Raw genomic sequence first — 12867 nt, 5'->3', positions numbered from 1 at the left:
TTAATATTTAAAGTCAAAATACTCGCAAGCATTTAATATTTATTTAAAAAATATTTTTTTATCTCTCAACGACTACGTGAAAATAGTTAATGTTGTCTGTGTGCTGGGCATGTGGAATTTCATATATTAATATGATCCAATTCTGCAGTAAAAAACGAATCAAATTGATCCTCTAATTCAGCGACAGATGCTCTTCATACAATTGAAACCCGAATCATTTAAATCTAGTAAAGCGCCAATTGATCCCGTCCGGGCCACGGTCGGGCTCCCCGGCCAGCTCCCGGCCATGCTCCATGACGGAACGCTGGCCACCGCAGCGTGACGATGCTGACCGGATTTAGACCAGAAGCCCCGGCCATAGCCCGACTTAAAGTCGGGCTCCCCGGCCAGCTCCTGGCTGAAAACCGGGCTCGCCAGCCGTAGAATGGCCAGCCTCCGAATTAAATTTCCACCTGGGCCCTGGAATAATTTTTTTAAGTAATCCAAAAAAAGGACCAACTCGATGTCGATTATGTATATTTCACAATTATTTCTTGAGCAAGTTTCTTTTTTCGGTTTTATTAGCGTTTTTAACGTTTAGTGGTTTTAGAATAAAAATCATTAGATTTAAAATTTTCATAATTTGTTAATAATCTTGGGGGTTTTAGAGTTTTACACAAAAAATTCACATTTTAAAACAAAAATAATTATAATTGGAACAAGATTTAGAATCTTTGATCAATTTTGGTATTTTTAATTTAAAAAAAATATATTTCAAAGACGCCCGTGTGGAAATTTAAGTCGGGGACTGGCCACTCTACGGCCGGAGAGCCTGACTTTAAGCTGGGAGCTAGTCGGGGAGCCCGACTTTAAGTCGGGCTGTGGCCGGGGTTTCTGGACGGAATCCGACCAGCAACGTCACGCTCCGCTGGCCAGCGCCCGGCCATGTAGCATGGCCGGGAGCTGACCGGGGAGCCCGACCGTAACCCGGACAAGATCAATTGGTGCTTTACTAGATTTAAATGATTCGGGTTTAAATTGTATGAAGAGCATCAGCATTAAATTAGGGAATCAATTTGATTATTTTTTCTGCAGAATTGGAGCATATTAATATATGAAATTCGTCACTCCCAGCACACAGAGAACATTAACTATTTTCATGTAGTCGTTGAGAGACAAAAAAGGTATTTAAAAAATAAATATTAAATGATTGCGAGTATTTTGACTTTAAATATTAATAGTCCTGTTTAGCGTAAATAAATATATTACATTTTTAAACATTATATTACAAATAAAATTTCTAACGCTACGGGGTATCGAACCTATATATCTATACCTAAATCTAAGGCCTAACAGTTAGAAGTGCTAACCACTGCGCTAAACCGACAAGTTGAAACTCACTAGGAAAAGCCATCCTCATAAGCTACAGTTCAAAAAAGTGAAAGTACCAAATTTTAAGTTATCTTTTTCTGGTTATTTATTATTATGCGGAGTTATGTAAATATAAAATACACGAACTTTTGCCAGGAATATCAATAAAATATTTTTTAAATCAATAATTTAAATCGATTATAATTTTTCTTCGGGTGATATTTTGTTTTTCCCCGTTGTAGACTATTTTACAAATTTTTACAATTACAGGAAATGTAATTTTTTATGACCATTTAAAATTTTTAACGACGGAACTCAGAAATTTAATCGTGAATGTTGAAAATTTCTTAATAATAAAATTTTTTTAAACTTTCGTGTAGGGTTTGGTTTTTAGGTGTTTTTTTTTTACTATTTTACAACGTTTAAGATGGATATAAAATGTAAATTTTTTCTGAACATTTGCAATTTTCCATGAAGATGGAACTTTGAATTTTTTCCTTAAAAAACAGTTCGAATTTCAAAAAAGTGTCATCGAATTTTTTTCACAAAATGCATTATTTCTAAGATTGAACTCATGAAACCTTCAAATTTGTGGTGGTCAAAAAGATATTCACCCAATATATTTTCACACGTGGAACATCCAGGCGGGTATACGCATCTATTTCTTAATGAAATCAGAAAAAGTAATTAAGTTATAAACAAAGTTTAACAATTTTATTATTGCTAATCAGCGGCCGGCCATCTACTGTCTGAGCATTCGATCATAAGATTTGTCCGATCAGAGCCCAGTCAGCCCCCGACTGAGGTTTTGACTAGATTTTTGGCTAGCCAGTCTCCGACCAGCGCACGGCTAGGCTCTTAAAAAACAAACATAGCCCGGTCAGTCCCCGACCAGGAACCTTGTTGGACCATAGCTAACCCGGGCTATTTCTGCACGGGCGATTCACAACTTTTTAACAATTTTGGGTTCCAGAGTTTTAGATAAAATTATTTTTAAACCAAAAATGATTAGAATTAAATCTAATGATTTTTGTTTAAAATAATAAAATTTACAAGCTTAAAGAATTGGTGAATATGTTAGACTATTTCATCCAAAATTTCTACTGATAATACTTTCCTGTCAACTTAATTGTTAGAAGCAAATTAAATTAACAAATAGTCTAAATTATAAATTCACTATCTGCACAGTACATCTTTGCATAAAAATGACTTGCTTCGATCAGAAAAATTATATTCGATCATTATTAGGCAATTGTTATCCGGTGTTCTTTATTAATTTTATAAATAAGTATATAAGCAAATGCCCAGTGTGGACATTTGAAGGCAGAAAGACATCCTTTTTCACGTAATTTTAGAAAAAGTTATGTATACAGTGATGTTTAATAATGACAATTTGTGATCGGATATTTTTTATTTATTGTATAAACAAATTATATAAATAAATGCCCTGTGTATACATTTTGAAGATAAAAAAAGTTTGCTTCTCTTAATTTTCCTTAAATCATTTAGTTAGTGATGTTTAATGAGAAACAATCGTCATTTGATATGTTTTTTTAATTTTATAAATAAATGCCCTGTATGGATATTTGAAGGCAAAAGAAATCATATTCTATCTAAATTATTCTTAAATTATGTAACCAATAATGATTATGAGATTTTGTTGTCCGTCACTTTTAAATAAATTTTCTAAACAAATGCTATAAACGAATTCCTATTTTTGACATATGAAAACGGATTAATTTTACAAATAAAGTATACAAACAAATGCCCAGTGTCGACATTTGAATGAAGTAACTCAGTTGAAAATGTTATATACAGTGGACAAGGCAATGATATTTTTTATTTGCTTAATAAATGTTTCTTCATAAAACAACTAAAAAATATCAGTATTTTGTCCACTATGTATAAATTATACATAACTTTTTTCATCTAGGATGTTAGCTCATAAGATTTTTTTATCTCATATTTTTATTTATTTGGTAAACAAATTCTATAAACAAATTTCCAGTATGGATCATCAAAGACACCAAAAAATTATTATTTTTTTTTAATTTTCTTAAATTATGTCAAAATCGATGCTCACTGATAAAAATTAATCATTCTATGTTTTTTTAATTTTATGGGCAGATTATATGAACAAATACCCAGGGTGGATGTTTAAAGCCAGAAAAATCGTTTTCTCTCACAACTTTCCTTGAGTAATGTCGTCCATTATTTTTACTCTTGATATTTTTTCATTATTAAACATATCTAATGACATAATTAAAGGAAACTTACGAGAAAAAACGACTTCCTACTTATATAATCTACTTATAAAACACTATTTTTTCTTAACCAAAAAAAAAAGAAGAAATACTTACGCTAAAGTGATTTTTGCAACAAAATACAACCGAACTGATTTAATCTGATGGAGTTTTAACATATTTGGCCATAATCTAACATTTGTACTTTTAAAAAATCGGCTTTTGATAATAATTATAATATTAATGATTTATTTCTTGCATGCAACATTTTGGAACTTTGATTACAAATAAAAGAATATTAATAGTAAAAATAGTTTTTTTTACCGACAATTTGAAATTTACAATATTTCTACTTGGTAAACATAATTTTCGTGGAGAATTTTTTTCTTCGCAATTCACTTTTCGATCTAGCCCACCGTGCAGCGCCACGGTACGGTAAGAGCACGTATGAGGCAATCTGGTCTCATCCAGTCACTAGTCTGCAAACGTTGCTTGCCAGTTATGAGTGAGTGCCACGTTGCTTTGACAGTGTTGAAGGTAAAAATCGAAAATAGTGTTTATTTAATTAATTTAGTAGTTATAAACAAGCGTTGCATATATAATTAACATTCCTTATTTATTCAATCCATATTGTCACTACATCTTTAAATCTTGTAATTCCGTTCGTATTCGAACATTCTGGGCTGACGGATAGATGCGCAATATAAATGCAGAAGCCGTAAATAGCCTTTTTTACGCTCGGTATGAATAGAAAATGTTGCGCCCTCTCATTAAAAAACAAGTAAGCCGCGGCAAATATTAAAAATATTTCAAGGTTGTAGTGGCAACTCTTGGACTTATTTTAAAAATTCGAATTAGCATCAATATTCTCATATAATTTCGTGAAATCCTTTCAAATCTTTTAACTATATTGAATTCCTACTTTACCGACATTTATTTTGGATGATACTAATTCGATTCAAAATGAGACATCAAACTGAAAGTTTAGGAAAATGTAAAAAAGGAAATAACGAGTATGTACTAATAAATTTTTACTACCAAATACAAAATTTCTAAACTTTTATTATTATTTTGTAATTCCAAAAATGTCGGTCAGGTAGGAATCGGATAAATATCTCTAAATTTCTTCCGAAATCCATTGGAATCCCGTGTGATTTTGTAAATATCATTGGTATCCTGGATACCTTTTTCAAAACCTTTATTTTCTTAAATCGTATTAAATTATTTAAAAATCTTAAAAAAAATTAAATCTTATATTCTTTGGAATATAAAAAAATAACCCTTTGAAATACCTTGAAATTTATATCATACATTAAATCTTCTAAAATCCCACAACAATTGGATAAAATCTCGTAAAACCTCTTGTAATCTATAATGTCTTTCAAAATTCTTTAACAAATAATGAAATCTCTGGAACCCACTGAAGGCTCTTAAAATTCTCCAAATATGATATAGCCCTTTAGAATCCCCTGAAATCTCTAAAATTTGTTAATATTCTTTTATATCTTTTAAATTGTCATGAAAATTAGGAAGTCCCTTGAAATTATTTAAATTCACTGAAATTTATTAAAAACCCTTACATTTTGTTGAAACACTCGGAAATCCCTGAAAAACTCCCATTTTTTTAAATCTTATAGAATCTTACAGAATATTTTACTTTCTTTTGAAATCATTTCGCTCACATTTTTCACTGTCACTGAAATAAAAAATTTGAACTTGAGTGAAAACAAGGTTAAATTTTTTATCTCACTTAAAGCAATAAAAAGTAAACTGCAAATGAAAAGACTGAAGTTGAACTCTTTTTTTTAATGTTTAGCTTAAAATTTAAATTTGAAACTCAAAATATTTTTAATTCAGAAATTTTGTATTAAAAACTTTCAAATCGAATGTGTTAAAAATAGAGTATTTTAAAGTGAAATAATTTTTGAATGCGATTTAAAATGTAATAAAAGCGCTTGATTATGAACCTAATTATTTCAATTTACTTTAAAATCAAAAATAGTTTATACAATTGTAATCAGGCGCTTACATTTATTTAACTATTAAGGCTTTCGAGTTAAAACAGTTCGTTGTTTAAAGTACAAATATGCAAATTGTTTAATTTGGAACATTTTCAGAATATTTTTGTAAAATTAATTATTGTTCAATTTCAAACGATTTTAATTATTTAGGCCTGAAAAACTACATTTTAAAATTCTTAAAATTGAAAATGTAGGCTTCAATATAAGAGACCGTAAATTGAAAATTTTAATCTAAAATATTTTAGAATTACGCATTGTAAACTGAATGATTTCATCATTTAAAAACCTTATAATTAAAATGAACGTACAAAAATTCAAAAAATGAATTTACTTTAATTTCTGGTCCAGTGGACACGTTGAAAATCTTATAAATTTTCGTAAAATCTTGTTGCATTCTTGTGTGTTTTTTAAAATAAACTATATTCTTTATAATATTTTGATCACTTTTTGATCACTTCTTAAAGTTCTTTAGAAATTCTTTTAAATTTTATAGAATAGCTTGCAGTCTTTAGAATCTTTCTCATTATTGGAGATCCGATAAATATTATCTTGAAATCAGTAAAGAAGTTTGAAAACGCGTTTAAAGGAAAAAAATAGTTTCATCACGAGCTATTTGCGAAAATAGTATCATTAGTGTAATTTGTTTGAGAATATTAGTAAAATAGTTGCACCATTAAAAGAGAGTGTCAATAGTGTCGTCAGTCCGAAGCCTGAACTTGTCATATTTTTATTTCAAATTTTTTTCTATAATGACGCCTACAGATTTTGGGAAAAATCATGGACCTCAAGATTTTAGGTATACTGGGCTCCAAAATTTCTCTCTACGACCCTGACCCGACGAGGTCAATGATTAAATTATAAATATCTTCGTTGCTTTCACAATAGTTGCCTAATTTTTATATGTGTAACTTTATGGACAGACAATATTTAGAACAAGTTTATTACGTAATTTACATTTTCTTTCTATATTTCAGTTTTCTTATTGTGTTTGAAGTTCCGAACGTTCAAATGAACGAAATTTTTGTGTGATGAGTTTTTAATCCGGAAAAAGTGCTTAAATGCTTGTTCATTTATATTGGAAAATAAATTATTATGTAAACAGATTTATAATGCATATTTTATATTGCAGTTACAACAATATTTATGAGTAAAATAGAAATACGGAAAAATGTTTCGTTCATTTGAACGCTCGGAACGCATGTTCGGAGCGCATAAAATAATGTAATTGTTTGAAAAATGGGTAAAACAAAAAAAATCCCAATTGAATATTTTATAGACAAATTCAAATATGTTTTTTGTTCTTCGATCGCACTCTTTTTTTATTTATAATGAATGTAAAAGTTTAAAGTAATTAAAAGTTATGGAATTGTGTAAAAATGGAAAAAAGGCGTATCGAATAATGAAACTGTTTGAAAACTAAGTTTAAAAAACAAAAAGAAAAAGATTTTGGTTTTTCGTTCGGATTCTTAGTTTATTTATAGTGCATGCACAATTTGAAGTGATTAAAAAATGATGTTATGGTTTAAAAATTAGTTTTAAAAACGTTTTATCGAGCTATTTCGCAGACGTATCCAAAGGTGTTTTTGGTTTCATGATCGTACCCTTGGTTCGTGTTTAAAAATGTCCGAAAGTTAGAAAATTATATAATTGGTAGAAAATGGAATATAAAACAATAAGGCGCATTTAGATATTTCGGAGACGAATCCAAAGATTTTTTCGATTTTTCCATCGGGTTCTTTAATTGTTCATAATGAATGACAAAGTTTGAAATCTATGAAAATAGGGAACTTCAGGGTCGTGAACAACGAGCATATATAAAGTTTGACTTTGATAAGAGACTGCAAGATTTTACACGATTAGATTATATTTGTTATGGGGTTTTTTTTTTATACAAACTTTTTGATTTTTAATCCTACCTTATTATCTTTCTACTTTATTTCTATCTTCTTCTTTATTCCTTATAAAACTTTACGAAAACTTATCGACTTTTCAGTTTTGAGTCAACATTCCAACATCCTTGCCAAGAGAGTAAATATTATTCCCAGGTAAAAATGTATAAATAGTTTATATATAGTGAGCAAATCACTGATATTTTTCATTTGCTTTATATAGAAACATTTATAAAACAATGAAAATATATCATTGCCTTGTCCTCTATATATAAACCAGTTGTATCCTATATATAACCTTTTTACCTGGGATGTTTACCAAAAAATTTGACATCAGAACCCTTGACAAAACAAGATGTTCTCCACATGAGCACTGACAGAAGGTAATTAATGCGACTGAAAAGTCTAATACTAGGGTAGGGTGGGGCGAGATGAGCATAGGGGGCAAGTTGAGCCACACAATTTTCTCATAGGATATCATTTCTTTTGTAACTGTTTTTTGTATTAATATCAGAAAGAACATTATCAAACTTCTTTTTTTTTTAAATAATCGCGTAATGTTGTATTAATTTGGAAAAAACGAAAGTAAACATCTTAAGACCTGTATTCCGCTATCTTGGATTTGTTTAGAAAGTTCAATTATCACACAAAATCACATATTAGATGCATTAACCTAACCTCTTTGTGTAGCAGTCAGTAGGCTAGGATGCAATTTTTCATATTATCAGTCTGTGTAGGGTGTTAATTATGTTATAAACGTATAAAAAACTAATCTTTTCAACAAAAATGTTTAGAAAAAGTATGGCAGCAAACTGTTATAGTTCTGTATTAGAAAATAATATTAGTTGCTGTCAACTGGAAGCGATCACCCTTTTTCTGGTATATTTCTTCAGTAACTTTGTTTGAAACCTCGTAAAATGCTACAAAAATAAGAAAAACATTGTTCTGGTTGAAAAATATAGCGAAAATTTAAAAAAACGGCTTAATACCCAAATATATATGAAATTCAGTATCATGTATAGTAAGTGTAATGTAGACCAGTGTAGTATTTGGGAGATTTCGTATTGTAGAATTGGACTTTTACTGAGACAATATACATGAGTCAGTCGAAAAATTGCTATATTTATTTGTTAAGTATTAAAATATATGTGGGTATAAATCGTTTTTCTATTTACTCTATGTAGTGTTAGATACGGTAGAGGTTAGGATTAAGGGTTGCATCAATTTAATGTGAAATGCTTTGAATTTTCCGTTTAATTTGGCAAAAATATGTGTAAGATATGTTTTCGTTTTAAAATACTCGAACTTAAAATTACCCTTATTTATAAAACGTCATTTAATTATGTAGCCCATCCCGCCCCAGTACCTGGCTCATCCCGCCCGAGGCATGAGGCGATATGAGTCAAGCGCACTAGTTCTTTATTTCCGTTTTGATTTTCGCATATACTTTTCAGTTATTTTTATCTTGGCCAACTTTTAATTAAAAATGTTTAAAATATATATATATATATATATATATATAACGTTTTACTTTCAAGCAATGAATTAGCATATTTTATATACTAACGAAAGGGCAACTATGCTCATCTCGCTCCACCCTACACTAATAAAACTAAAACGTTCACCTTATTTGGTGATGAAAAAAATTATGTACATTTAAAAAAAGAAAAATAAATAAATAACAGAAAATTAATTTTTACTTATGTACGGAAATTATAATAGGTGATAAATTTGATAGCATCATTGTTAAGCGCAAATTTTACAAATATAAATTATGGCGAGATCGCCTACCGAGGGTGGGAAGAGGGACAAGGATGCTGAGAGATAAGGCTCGACACATTGAGAAAACTGCTATCTTTCATTTAAAACAGAATTTATTACCACTTGCAGCGATAGTTGGGCCGCTAGGCCGTAACCCAGGTATGACTGTCGGAAAGTCGTGAAGAAGATGGCCCTAAAAAGGAGCGCAGTAGAGCGGTAGGAGTCCTCCGTCGGGTAGTGACAAGGCACAAACGCCGCTTGGTGTCCAGGGTAAACCTTCGGTGAAATTCGATGGTCGGGGCGACAAACCCTGGTATCGGTGGGGAAACACACACGAGAGAAAAACAGTGTTCTTCACAGGCGGACAGGCCAAGGCTGGCGCGAAACATGCTGCCGCTCGGGACTTCGGGTCCCCTCGGGAGAATTGGACCCACCTCGGACGCGGCCAGGCAACCCTTATTTGCAGGGCCGCTCCGAGCGCAAACCCATGAGTAACAATTCTGTTACAAAATATATTCTTATTCAAGTTCAGCTTGCAGATATTATATTAATCTGAAACTTGATTGCATGGGCCTTCTTGATAATTATTTAAAGTATAAAAATATGACATTGACTGATGAAACAGTAGGTACAGTACAAGAAATTCAGGAAGGTAAGAAAGTGATAGCTAAATTTTCTCAAAAAATAGAGGTTAGGATGTTTTATCTTATTAATCAGTAGGTGATCTAAGTAATAGTTGCAGAAAGAATGTCTTACTGACTTTAAGGGAATAACCCGTGTGGAAATAATTCATGGCGCTATACTGTTCCAGTCTAGACCACCACGAGTCTATACTGGCGCTCTCGAGAAACTATGATGGGGCGGTGCGCAAATGTAACGCTCCAATCGACTAGCCGCTATCTATACCAGCAGTACTGGCGCGTTCTAGTGAATCTAGTAAAATCTTATAGATCTAGATGCGACCTAGATTGCAAATTTATTATTTTTATAATTAAATAATTCCTGACATAAAAGCACTATGAGCTATATTGAAAATATTAACAAATTCCAGATTTCTGTATGAAAAATAGAATATAGCTCGTATATGCTTTTTTGGCAGAATGTTCTCAAATAATATTGATAAAAAACAAAATGTTAATTGTAAATGTTTTGTAACATTCGGAAATTTCTCTGTTCTAAACATTTCGCTTCTAAAATATATAATTGGTACATTTTTGAAAACCTTTAAAAAGACGAGACAAATAAAATTACGGTTACAGGTTTTATTTTAAAAGATTCATTTTAAACTTAGGAGATTTCAAAGTTCGTTAAGGGTGTTGGAACCAGGAGCCAACCTCAAAATTGAATTCTCTTTTGACTCCATAAATACTCCGAATAAAGATTTAATTGAAAAGTGCACTAAGCCCTGATTATCTTGAAAACATGTAATTCTAGTATTTTTGGAGTAAAATGAGAAAATACAGTTTTGAGTTTGGGTCTTGATTCTAACGCTTTTATGTCGAAAAAGAATCTGGAAGATTTTAGGACAATCTTTTTAATTTTTGCAGAATATAAAAAGAGCAAAAAATTGAATTATTTCAAGAGAAAAGAGCATTTAAACGTACCTGTGGACATATTTTTGGCTAAGATTTTTTCTGTCCATAAATTGTTAAACCGACTGAAGACTCTAATCACTCTAATCACTCTAATCACTCTAATCACTCTAATCACTAATGTCTGACTCGAAACTCCAAACCTCGTGGTCGCGAAACGAAACGTATTCACTCTAAAATGGCTGCATGGCGAACATCTGATTCATGCAATCCGTTTCCGGTTATTGTTGCTAACTTTGTTGGTAACAGTTTTGTATTTGCTTCAAAGAGACTGTTTGAAAGAGATTCATTTTTATTTCCGACTTTCTAGCCGAAAATTGTCATCTATTAATTAATGCTGTAACTGATTACCTTGAAGGTGATGTTCACAGAGTCACTCATATTTTAGGTGACATATTAACTCTGTTCTTCTTCGACTTTTAAAAGCTGTTTCTACATCACTCCATCTTCATCTGCTGTGCTATTCAACCCTTTTTGTCTTATTTGTAATTTCTTGAATTTCCTATTTCTCATTTTGAAATTGCAATGAGGGGTTGAATTCTATTTTTTCTCATTTCCAGATTTACAGATAAATTATGAAGACTTAGATCGATGCACAGAATGAGTCCTTTTCAGACAATAAATACTGTTTTTTCCATCAATGTTAGATTCAGCTCCTGTAATAACTTATTTAGTAAATTATGCCTATAAGTTATACGTAGTTGCAAGCATTATTTGATTTTGTGACACATAAAACGTCATACAATTTATAAAAACTTTTTTTACGAACTCAATATTATTATAACCGCCACCAGGGTACTTTAAACCCACTTAGTTTTCATAGCACCTTACTCTTATTTTATTAAGTTATTTGCGACCATCGTTAAATATTAGTTATTTCATTCTACGAGGTGAAAATGCGAAAAATTCATTTTGGATGTCCACAGTAACTCTTGTACGAAATTTTGTTTGGACATTTTTATACCTCTAATAGTATATGTTTTATGCAACTCTTTCAATTTCTTTTTTAGCACAACATCTTTCTGTGTTCCAATTTCGTTGAATTTAAAAAAATTAATTTTTATATCAATTTAACTGATTGTACACTAATGATTTCCATTTAAAAATATTGTTTTTCAGTGTAAATTAATATTATAATCTAAAATTATATCCAGTGGCTGAATTTTTCCTGTTGTAACTTTTGGTATTATTCAAAATCAAAAACGTTTCCCAATCTATCAATTAGTTCTGATCATTGATTGATAATTAATTGCTTTATTTTTATTGACTTATATTTTTCATTTGTTTAATTTAAACAGAGGAATGCTCTTACAAAAAATACAAAAATCTTTTTGTAACTTTGCCGACGAGTAGGGGGCGTTGAGTAACTGAATATTCAATTAACAATTTTCGCAAAAAATCATAATTAGGGTTGAAAAACACCCCTTTGTTTCTATTAAGCTGTAAGAAATATTTAAAGCTTTTTTTTCTTTCACAAATTTTTACTCGTCTACTTTCAAATAGTGTTAATAAACTATGGTGCATGGAAACATTTAAGAAAATTATGCCTATCATTCTTCCTTATAGTGGATACTTTTCACAGTAATGATATTCTTCAAAAAAATGCTTCAAGTCTAGTTGCTTCTTACATCATAAATATGTTATCACGACTACTTCTCCACAAACATGACATTTTGGTTATATGTCAGTGGTAAAACATAATTTTACAGGAAATTTTAATGAAGGTAGCCTGTACTCTAAATATCCGTTTTTGTACGACACATATTTAAATAGATTAACAAACCTGAGTCATGATAATTAATCAATTTAAAGTCTTTTGGAATAGCTTGTTACAATTTCTTTGGCACTGTCCGCTACTTGAGAGAACCATGTGCGGCGATTTAATGAGTCAAGATAGATTTTTAATTCATGCGAAGTGATACACTGGACTAGTTTCGCTGCTCTTGTTATTAAAATCAGTATTTTCAAACATTAACAGGTGAATTGTAGGACATCTCGATTTTTCATTGCT

The 12867-nt window shown here is 30.7% G+C and overlaps 1 protein-coding gene and 1 long non-coding RNA gene across 4 annotated transcripts in view; one reads left to right on the top strand and one right to left on the bottom strand.

Moving 5' to 3' along the window:
• The window catches only part of LOC117181435 (sterile alpha and TIR motif-containing protein 1), a 468060-nt gene that overhangs the window by 310718 nt on the left and 144475 nt on the right, over positions 1-12867 (bottom strand). The gene's annotated exons all lie outside the window — the stretch shown is intronic.
• Positions 4086-12867, top strand: part of LOC117181439 — an 82666-nt gene continuing 73884 nt past the window's right edge. Inside the window, exons 1-3 of one of the 2 annotated variants that reach the window (XR_004468123.1) lie at positions 4086-4130; positions 7608-7886; positions 9394-9907. This is a non-coding gene — a long non-coding RNA (uncharacterized LOC117181439). Of the gene's footprint in view, positions 4131-7607; positions 7887-9393; positions 9908-12867 lie in introns of those variants that run through there. The other variant, XR_004468124.1, reaches the window with a different exon arrangement.

This window comes from Belonocnema kinseyi, chromosome 10 (assembly GCF_010883055.1).
Source record: "Belonocnema kinseyi isolate 2016_QV_RU_SX_M_011 chromosome 10, B_treatae_v1, whole genome shotgun sequence".
Lineage (NCBI taxonomy): Eukaryota > Metazoa > Arthropoda > Insecta > Hymenoptera > Cynipidae > Belonocnema > Belonocnema kinseyi.
Note: the sequence above shows the minus strand (reverse complement) of the source record. Positions and strands in the feature narration are given on the sequence as shown.